Here is an 11,154-nt window from a genome sequence, read left to right as displayed (position 1 = left end):
TCTTTTGGTTGTTCCTGGCAAGAGTTTCAAGAGTTTCAAGTGTGCCACAAACTACTACATCATAGCCAGAAGTATAAGTCTATATTTAGAAATTAGGTTAGACATAAGGAAAATACTTATGTATTATTCTGTGACTATTATTGGATGCTATACTGAGACATCAAAGGTAAAAGTAGTCTCCTGCCCCATTTAAAAGCTGGAGGAACCTCCCAGGGACCTGCAATAAGTAAAGAGGCATATATCATAGCGAGGGGTGCAGAAAGAGGGGCAGCAACACAAAATAATTTTTCATGATTTCTTGTGACTCTATGGATCTCTCAATTCTGCTAATACTTGAACATTCAGAACGTGAACACAACCATGTGTTTTATTCCCACAGTTCTCATTTTGGTTTGCACATAACGCAGAGATAGACAATTGCAACCTAAAGTAGAAGAATGAAAATCTAAGAGTGCTATGTTTGCATAATGTCTCCAGTTTGATTATAGTCACGAAATACAGTATATTTGTACTTTTTACTTTAAATCCCATGAGTGGTCTAAATTTTTTTTAAAAAATATGTTTTCAGAATAAGGAGATTTAAAAAGGATTTCATATAGTCTAGGAATTTCAACTAAGGTTTTCCAGCAACACCACACTCATACCACCTCAGGCATTTGCCAATCTGTTATAAAAGAAAAACCCTATGTGTAGTCACATACAGTCACTGAAAGAGCCTTAGGCATACTTCCTGTGTAAATTGAGTGTGCATATTAAGTGGGAAGTGAATGGTACATGTGTGAAATCTTGGTTATTCAGTTTAAGGCCCAGAGAGATTATTAACATAACTTTGCAGGCTCTGTGCAGCATAGTCAGCGATGACCATTTCCCTGAGTTGGATTCAGGTAAACGGAGCCCTGTCAGGAGGAGGCCTGAACACTGCAGGGGCAGCAGCCTGCTTCCTTTCTGCAACAGCTTGCTGCCTGGCATTGTTGGTGTTTGGAGTGCAGGGGTACAGGGGAGACAACAGGCACTTCTGTAAAAGTGGTTCCAGTGTGTGGTAGGAGACTTTTTTCTCCATCTCCACCTCTCTGGTCTATCTCTTTTAGATGAGCCCCGAGCCTGTGGGCTTAGGATTTATGAGGATAATTTGCAAGGGAGCTTGATGTGGTACTAACAACCCTGAACTGTGGGTTCTGATGCCCTTAGCTAATTATCTGGCCTTGGGTTAGTCCTCCCCCTTCTTTGCCTGATTGTTCTCTATCCTAAATAAAGGGGTATGAGTGAATGATCCTAACAATCACATGCAGCTGAAACAGCCTTGGGTTCAGGACTCCCTTTGGAGAGTTAAAGACTCAGGGCAGCAGGAAAGGCATCTGATTACTTCAGTGGAGTCTTCCCTGTGATGAACTTCTCAATAGGACAGAGCTTTTAGCTTTTCTTCAGCCTTCTGTCATTCAGCATTTTGCCCTGGAGATACAGATAGAGGTCTATGTCTTGTGCATTTCTTTTTATTTTTTCTCATTTCACCACATAATCCTGAGCATAACTGAAAATATAACTCATTAACTACTCAACATCAAAATGTAGGTTAACATTCTTACAATGGTCACTTTAAAAATTATCTTTCTGTAACACATGCAAAGCTGAGCTCCCTAGTGTTCCAGTTCAACATACAATCAATTCAGAAAAGATTGCAAACAATTTTGATTATTTATTGAAGTCTAAGAAAATGGCAAAGAGGTATAACAAAATGCAACATATAGGAAAAAGTTCTTCAAAATTTGCTTTAAATCATTATCTTTCCAACGTTTTGCCCATCACAGCATGGTGAAAACAGAGAAAACCTGTTTTCTCACTGCTTCCAACTACCAAAAGTGCTCCTAAAATTCAACTCTCAGTGGCTCTCACCTTCCTCTAGCTTTCTGCCATCTTTTCACATTTCTGGGTCTCTGCTTTCCCCCACCTCTTTGCCCTTCTATAACATAAGTCAATTCAGCGTGTCTTAGTTTCATTTCAGTCCTCTTTTTACCAGTTATCCACACTGACACCACAAACCCCAGAGCCTAGAAGACACGGTAGAACTCTCCTTTAGAAGTCTATGCTTGTTTGCTGGCGGTGGGATGGGGATCAGGGGTGGGAACAAGGGTCCAAATATATTCTTCTTAAAGCCTTTTAAAGTATCTGTCATAGGGTGGGCAATGTGGCGCATACGTGTAATCCCAGCACTTTGGGAGGCCAAGGTGGGCAGGTCACTTGCACCCAGGAGTTCAAGAGCAACCTGGGCTACATGGTGAAACCCTGTCTCTACAAAAAAATACAAACATTAGCTGTTTGTATGTAGTTCCTGTACATACATGCCTGTAGTTCCAGCTACTTTGGAGGCCAAGGTGGGCAGATCACTTGAGCCCAAGAGGTCAAGGCTGCAGTGAGCCATGATCATGCCACTGTACTTCAGCCTGGGCAACAGAGTGAGACCCTGTCTCAAAAAATATATCTATCTGCCTATCATATTTGTGTTATGAGAGCTCATTAATAGTTTTTTTAAAAAGCTACAAGGTAACAAAAATTCCTTTTGGCCACACTTTACTGCTCATTTCCTTATAAAATCCACTTTTAGCAAAGAACCCTGCTAAATCAGTTTAGCAAGAACCCTCACCTTCAATATCTCATCACCCTGGATATGTGTTCAGTTTCCTCATCCTCCATCCACCATCCCCAGGTGATGTCTGATCACCCTGGCCTCCCTTCAGCAAGAATTCTCTTAAGTCAGTTTAGCCACAGTCCCCCTTAGCCCTGATGTTTCCTCTTGGTAATGTTCTATCCTCTGACCTCCACCCTGCTCCTTGGCTATAAACTTCCACTTGCCCTTGCTGCATTTGGAATTGAACCCAAGACCCCATTGCAGTGGTCTCTGTGATTATCACGATGGTGCTAAATAATCTTACTTTGCTTTAACAGTATCATTGAATCATGTTTTTTAGCAAAGCCACAGACCAGTACAGGTCCACGGCCTGTTAGGAACTCGGCCGCACAGCAGGAGGTGAGCGGTGGGCAAGTGAGCATGACCGCCTGAGCTCCGCCTTCTGTCAGATCAGCAGAGGCATTAGATTCTCATAGGAGCTGGAAGCCTATTGTGAACTGCGCATGCGAGGGATCCAGACTGTGTGCTCCTTATGGGAATCTAATGCCTGATAATCTGAGGTGGAACAGCTTCATCCCCCAAACCATCCCCCTCCCCCTGCAACTGCCCCCAGTCCATGGAAAAATGTTCTTCTATGAAACCAGTCCCTGCAGCCAAAAAGGTTGGGGACTGCTGCATTAGGGAACTCAGGTGCAGAAAGGTTAAATCACTTGCCCAAGTACTTACACTGATAGGGTGATAACTTGACTCTAGGTATTTTGATTTCAAATTCCAGAAATTTACCACTTCACTGAACTTCCCCTAACTTTATTATTTTTCTTTTCACATGCACACAAACATACATGGATGTGTGAGCATGCTTGTGCAAGCATGCACACACACACACACACAAATTGAAACACAGCCAGATATTATTACATATGTTCAGAGTGTTCTATATATATACACACAATCATGTATTAAATAAACAAAATCCACATAGCCTCTCAGTGTCTGTTTCTAGAAGAAGCCCTGACCTTATACAGAATAAATACTACTGCTGGGTCAGAGAAATGGAGCTAGCCTCATGCTTCCCCCTGCACTGACGTGCTTTGTTTTTCAAAGCAATTTCCATTTACATTACTATTATTTTCATTGTCTTGATCATCCAAACCTCAAAGGAAAGAGGCTAATGATATTCCCCTAGCCCCCACTCCTTACACTCATGCTGAGAATGGAAGCAGCTCAGATTGACTGAATTGACTCTGCAAACCCTTCAGGAACATTAATGGAGTTGCTACTATAAACAGCTGGAGTTGCCATTTGCATCTCACTCTGTCTTCCTTTTTTTCCTTAAAAAAATTTTTTTAGAAAAGCACCCACAACACCCTGGGGGAATTTTCCGGGACAAGCTGCAGGTGCTATGGATATTTTCATTTAATAATCATTCTTGCAATTCAGCACATTTGTAATCCATGTGGTAAACTCTGACTTACATTTCTCCCAGTGGACGCTGGCCAGATGCAGAAACCAAAGAGCTTGGTGCCGGTACTGCCTCTTCCCTCTTTTATAGCTTGTGCATTTGGATGTGTTTAGCATGATCTGTGAGTGCAGGGTAAGGAATGTGCTGTGCTTAAAAGACCCTTTTGTTGACATTAAGCAATCATAAATATATGCAGCATTTATACTCCTTGCCTTTAGTGTGGAGTGCTTTAATTGGATGGTCTTCTCATGTGATATCGTAAAGAACATATGCATATCTGTGGCAATTCCATTGGATCTTGAAGAAGTGAGGCACATACAGAGCAGCACATTCCTAACATCTATGGATTGCCTCATATATGTCACCACATCTTCTCACCAGGCTTGCTTTCCCTACACTCCAAGATGGTAAATTCCCAATCTGTCCAAATTCTATTTGGAATCCTCCTGGACTGTGTAAATGTCAAGGCCAGTTTCCTTTCCATGTGAACAGCTTTGAAAGGAGAACTGCATGCCTTACTCCCTCATAAATACAAGCCAGAGCATCTTCTTTTTTTTTTCTTTTTTTAAGAGGAGGAGGGAATGAAAGGGGGTGTTTGGCCAAAAGTTAAAAAATAAATTCCTTTTCAAGAATGACGTTCTCCTTATTTTCACCACATAAACAAAATGTTTAAGCCTGCACAGAGCCAGATTTCAAATAGTAGATTTTTCTGGATAAGTCATTCTGCTGCTGGACTAAGATACAATCTCTTAAGGCAGCAAACTCCATCAGGGGGCAAACGTCACCACCTGCACGCCTGGGAGAGGGTACAGTCATGGCCCTGGAAGAAAACAGATGGTGCCCTCAAATGAATAATACAAGAGATGTTAACAGGGACTGTGTTCACGAGTGTGAAGAGAGTTAAGGGAACCAGTAAAGAATGGGAGCTCTCGGCCGGGGGCGGTGGCTCATGCCTGTAATCCCAGCACTTTGGGAGGTCAAGGCCGGCGGATCATCTGGGGTTGGGAGTTCGAGACAAGCCTGAACAACATGGAGAAACCCCGTCTCTACTAAAAATACAAAAAATTAGCCGGGTGTGGTGGCACATGCCTGTAATCCCAGCTACTGGGAAAGCTGAGGCAGCAGAATTGCTTGAACCTGGGAGGCGGAGGTTGCAGTGAACTGAGATCACGTCTCAAAAAAAAAAAAAAAAAAATGGGCATTCTCTAGGACAAAATGAAGTAGAAAGCAGGAAGATTTCAGGAATAATAAGTATCCAAACTCCTTTTTCCTTCCTGCTCCCAACCCCTTACTGTGCCTCCCATTGGCCAAAACCAACCAGTAGCCAGAGGTCAAGGAAGGGGGTGTTCAGAGGGGTAGAGGGGCAGACAAGCTGGCAGCAAGAGTGAGACCTCAGGCACTGAGTACTCCTGCTCATCTACATAAAATCAATCACATCTATTTCTCACAGCAACTCTATGAGGCAGTTGTAACTTGCATAGGACAGACAGGGAAACAAAGGTGGGAAAAATAAAGTAACTTGCTCAACCTCGCATAGTTAGATGATGGAGTTTCCAATGAAAGAATTGCTAGGCTTCTGCGTAAGAAGGTGACTGACAGGGCTTAAACAAGCATGGTCCTAAACAGAAACCTGGCAATTCTTTCATTGGAAAGGTCCATTTAGGTCTGGAAATCTTCAATCTCAGGTTGTGAAACATTATCCACATCAGATGGTTTGTGGATTTCAGATAGACAGGAATGAGAGTTCAGATATTGAGAGATGTCAGGCCATCTTAAAAAAAGCTATTTACATTTATTTAGTGTCTTAGTTTAGATAGAAATAATTCTGATAATAAGAATTTAGATAGCAAGGGCTATCAGGCAACCTGAAACAATAGAAATACATTCAGAAGAAAAGGAAGAACCTCTGGAAACACTCTCTTATACAATAGTCACAAGCTTAGATACTCATGAAAACCTCTGGGACAGTATCTACCCTGAATTCCTGCCTTCATTACCTTGTCCTGGTAAACTATATGGGGTTTCAGTTGTATGGATTTTGAGGATGGTGTAGGAAAATGTATTTATTTCCTGTTCAGTACAGAAAAAATATTGCAAACTTTAAAATCACAGCATAAAATCATATGTCTGCAAAAAGACAAGGATTTGTTCATTTTTCTTTTTTTTTTTTTGAGATGGAGTCTTGCTCTGTCACCCAGGCTGGCATGATCTTGGCTCCCTGCAAGTTCTGCCTCCCGGGTTCATGCCATTCTCCTGCCTCAGCCTCCCGAGTAGCTGGGACTACAGGCGCCTGCCACCATGCCCGGCTAATTTCTTGTTTTTGTATTTTTAGTAGAGACGGGGTTTCACCATGTTGGCCAGGATGGTCTTGATCTCCTGACCTCATGACCCACCCGCCTCAGCCTCCCAAAGTGCTGGGACATTGTTCTTAAGTCACGTCCTTTTCATGCTTATGCATCTCATGTCATCATTGATTCTAAAATACACAGTTTTAAAAAAAACCTTTGAACTACTCTGTAATATTAAGCATCTTACAGTTGATAGTGTGATAGTGTTTACTTGACAGTATTTGTTCTTTTTACTGGTATATAAAATCATATTGTGTCTTTCAACTGATAGCTACCTAGATTTGATAGAATATGGTATTATTGGTGCAGGTTAATTAGCGGGCATTTTGCTCCTCTTTGCACTGGGGTTGTGGTGAGCCCAGCCAAAGGGCTGGTGTCTGGACTGGGCTCATTCTTGTTTCTTTTTACTCTCTCAGGTCAACCTGGAGCTCTGGCTGAGCCTGGGGTTCAATGAATTTATTCTGGTGTGGGAGCAGCTAGGGTTGGCTCACAGCTTTGGGGTGTCATGCAGGGAGAAAGGAAAGTGAATCTCTTTGGGGAAGGTGGCCTTGAGAATAAAAAAGTCAGTCTTAAATCCAAAATATGGTGGAGGTGGAAATAGGCAGTAACTGAGTAGGGCAGAGTGATTACAGCAAAATGCACAGTAAAGGAACTGCATCTCAGGTCAAGTGCAGGCAGCGGAGACACATGTTTGAGAGAGTCAGGACCCCGGAAAGCAAGCCATTGGAGGGGTCACCCTCTCCTATGACCTGCAGTCCTTATTCTTAACAATCTTCATTTGATCTCAACTTTGAACCAGTTGCTAAAATGAAGAGAGATTCTGAAAATATGTTCTCCTTCTGTTTTTGTTTTTTTTTTGCGGTCTCCATTATATCACCACAAACACATCTGATAAAATGGAGATAAACCCTGAAAAGAGCTGCTTCCCATGGTTTCTTCTGGTGAGGTAAGGGACCCCTTGGTGATGGAGGTAGAAGATCAATTGATGCCACAATACCCCTGGCTCAGGCGTGTGCCATACAGGGTGGGTCTCTCATTGGTGCCAGGCTCCTCCCAAGCCCTCTGATTTCCCTTTGGCACTGGGGGTCCATATTTGTTGGCCCAGGGTTTCCATAGCAAAATACAGTACTGCAGATTGAGTTGCTTAAACAACAGAAGTTTGCTTTCTCATTGCTCTGTTCTGGAGGCTGGAAGTCCACAATCAAGGGGTCAGCAGGGGTGGTTTCTTCTGAAGTCTCTCTACTTGGCTTGGGGACAGCATCTTCTCATTTTGTCTTCACGTGGTCTTTTCTGTTTGCATCTGTGATGTCTCTATTTGTGTCCACATTCCTTCCTTTTATAAGGATGCCAATTACATCAGATTAGAATCCATCCTAATGGCTTCATTTAACTGAATCAACTCTTTAAAGATCCTGTCTCCAAATACAGTCAGATTCTGAGGTACCGAGGATTAGGGCTTCAGCATATGAATTTTGAAGGGACACAGTTTAGCCTATAACAGGTCCCATAGAGATTACAGCAACTAATTTTAAGTTTTTCCTTAAGATTCACTTGCATTTTATACTTTTTTAAAGATTAATCTGAATTTATAAGCTGCTATGTTTTTGAGACAGAAAGTTTTTTTCTTCTTCTGATATTTCCACACAAAAAGACACAGCATTTGCCCCCTCTTCTTTTCATTTAGCTGTGTTTCCTTATACAGAGTTGCTGGGAATATCTGTTTTTATGTGCTGCAATTATTCATGTGGAAGACAGTAATGTGCCAAATTTTGAGCCATTTCCCAAACATGTGCAATGTGTTCAAAGGCCAGGTAATTCCAAGAAGTCATCAGCCTCTATTATTCCTCTAAAGGGACTACTCTATGCATCCCTGTGAGTAATCAGGGCCAAGCCTATGAGAACAGGCTGTGTGAGGAGAGAGAGCAGAGAAAGAGAAAAAGATTATTAGAGAAGAAATAATATTTTTAAAAGTATATCCTGACTTCCCAAGAAAATCAGGACAGAATCAAAACATTCAGAAACCGGAATTGGAGCTCAAATAAATAACCAAGATTTTTAAAGTTATTACTGTGTGTTCACTCATATGCAAGGTGCTGGGCAGATAAAAAAATTCAACGGCCTCCACCATTTCTTGACCCATCTCATTTTGGCAAAGAGTCAATCATATCCAGATTAAGACATCCTTAAGTATCTTTAAGTTCAGAGGACTCAGTGAAATGAACATGCTTTTGTCTTAAAATAATGATAGCAAGTGCCATTCTATATATTTAAGCACAACGTACTTTAGCCATAAATAACAAGAGCCTGAGTTATAAGTATTTAAGGGTTTACTAAGAGTGTCTTCAAGGAGAGGCAAGATCAAAGTCAGAGATGTCCCAGGAATGAAAGTAAACCATTGTCAGGTGAATGAGATTAGAAGCCCTCCCATGCTTTTCTCTCCAGCCCTGCTGTTGCCTCTCTTAAATTTCATGCTTCAATTACTTTTTCATGGGAAATTACATGTGGCACCTAATTGTTTTCCCTACCTCTGGTCTTTGACCTGCTAATCCATCCTATTCACACCAGCTGACTGCCATTCTGGACGCACTTCTCTGATCTGTCAGTTCATTCCTCAAGAGTCTCTCCCAGTACCCCCACTGACTAATGAATAAAGCTCATATACATTCTGGAAGTCAAGGCCCTTTATGATTTGACACCAACCAACCTTCCCAATGTCATCTCTCATCACTCCCTATTATAAATCTTGTCCTTCTGCCTGGAAATCCCTGAACCCAGCTGTAGTTATGGTCCCAAGAGCAGCCTGTTAAATGTATGAGTGCTCAGGTCCACCTGTATAGACCACTACATTGAGCTGGGTCTGTAAGTCTGGTAGAGCCTAGGAATCTCCCCTTTAGCAGGACCCCATCAGTACTGATGTACATCCAGTTTGGATGTTCCAGCCAAACCAAACCTTTGTAATTCACTTGAAAAATCTTCTGTTTCCCCTGGTTCATCTCCACCATGAAACCAACTTCCTCTGACTCCACATCCCCTTTATCCCACCATCTTGAATTTTCTACCAGCACCTGCAAAGTTTCTCTCCCTCTTAACTCTCACTTAGTGTGTTCCTACCTTCCATACAGTCCATCTCACTTTCTATTACCTTACATTTTAATTATTTTTATACATGGTTTACCTCCCCATGAGATTATATGCTTTTTGAAGGCAAATTTCATGTCTAATTTGCCTCTCCAGAACCAGTAAAAAAGCCTAGCAAAAAAATGACATATGGTAGGTATCTCTTGAATCAATAGGGTTTGCTAGACTTGGTAGCCCTAAATCTCTTTGAGAGGAAAAAGGCCAATAAAAATTTTTTTGTTTCTATAAATATTGGAATCCTGTCTTTTTACTATAAGCTCAAGCAGAAACCAATATTCTTTGAAATGAAAAATGTCACGCCAGATGAGTGAGTCATGGAATTTCAGAATCTCCTTCACACCTTTTATAAGGTACATAAACATAGTGCTAACTTTCTGTTGTTCATTTGGAGGAAATATATTTATTTTCCTCACAAAAACACTTTTGTTCTCATTTGATGAAAATAATCTATATGAAGTTAGCAGGGTGAACTGTCATTCATTCATAAGAATCGAAGCTAATAAATTAACAATCACCTTGAATTAACGCATTTAGATAATCACTTAATCTTTGGGGGTTAATCTTCCATTTCTGAATATCTAAGATTAACTACCCCATAGAGCTTAAGCTCTATTTTAAGGAAGATACACCCCTGACTGGAGAGAGAGCCCTTGGAGAGGAATCCTCAGATTTCTCACACCTGTGTTTTTTCATTGCTCCTATGGAGAGCTTAGGTTGGTGGACATTAGGAGCTTGAACTGCTCCTTGGGGAGGTTTTGCTGGAACAGTAGAGTTATTAAATAGCTAAAATGTCATGGGCAATAGATCTAGGTTGCAAAGACAATACAAAGAAAGGTTTCCAAAGTAATGTCCCCACCTGTAACTAAAGGCAGCAATGATGAATATAATCCCAAACAGCAGGCAATATAAAAAAAGAGTTGCTGAGCTCTGGAATGTATTATAAGAAGTCCTTGAGTTCCTGTTTAGCCCATTCAAAACTTTCTCTTCATTTTACCAAATCCTGAAACATATTATTCTTGTAATGAGTGCATATCTCATCCTCTATTTTTTTAATCAAAAGAGAAAATAGTTTAAAATTCCAGGAAAGCTTTTAAGACAGTTACAGATCATACAAAATACTGTACCCATTTACCTTCTATTATAATCTGATCTCCCTCATATAGACACAAACACAATTCTTCTAAATACTAAGACGGCAAATTATCCCCTCAAAGATCTTGAAGTTTTTAAGGAAAGATGATCTTCAAAATAATTAATGTCTAAGTTTAACTGTTTAAAGTTTCAATTAATGCTTACTTCAGTTATTAATGACTTATAAGAAATTATCTCAAGGTATAGCAGTCTAACACAACCCTTTATTACATTCATGGATTTTGTGTTTCAGGAGTTCGAACAGGGCAGAGCAAGAACGGCACTTCTGACATCAGAGGCTCCAGCTGAAAGGTTCCAAATCTAGGAGCTGGAGTCCATCACTCACAGATCTTACAGTTGATGCTAGCTTTTGGCTGAAGCCTCAATTCCTCTTCAGTGGGCCTCTCCCTATGGGCTAAAATTTGGGCTTCCTCACAGCATGGTGGCAAGAT

The 11,154-nt window shown here is 41.1% G+C and overlaps 1 long non-coding RNA gene across 1 annotated transcript; it reads right to left on the bottom strand.

The window, feature by feature from the left end:
- Positions 1-333: 333 nt before the first annotated feature.
- On the bottom strand, positions 334-10,931 carry LOC134759669 (uncharacterized). The gene is made up of 3 exons (XR_010136222.1): positions 10,704-10,931; positions 10,428-10,571; positions 334-1,449 (listed from the first exon to the last, which is right to left on the bottom strand). It is a non-coding gene; the product is annotated as an uncharacterized LOC134759669 (long non-coding RNA).
- Between the last annotated feature and the right edge of the window lie 223 nt (positions 10,932-11,154).

Source organism: Pongo abelii, chromosome 12 (genome assembly GCF_028885655.2).
Source record: "Pongo abelii isolate AG06213 chromosome 12, NHGRI_mPonAbe1-v2.0_pri, whole genome shotgun sequence".
NCBI classification, from domain to species: Eukaryota; Metazoa; Chordata; class Mammalia; order Primates; family Hominidae; genus Pongo; species Pongo abelii.
Note: the sequence above shows the minus strand (reverse complement) of the source record. Positions and strands in the feature narration are given on the sequence as shown.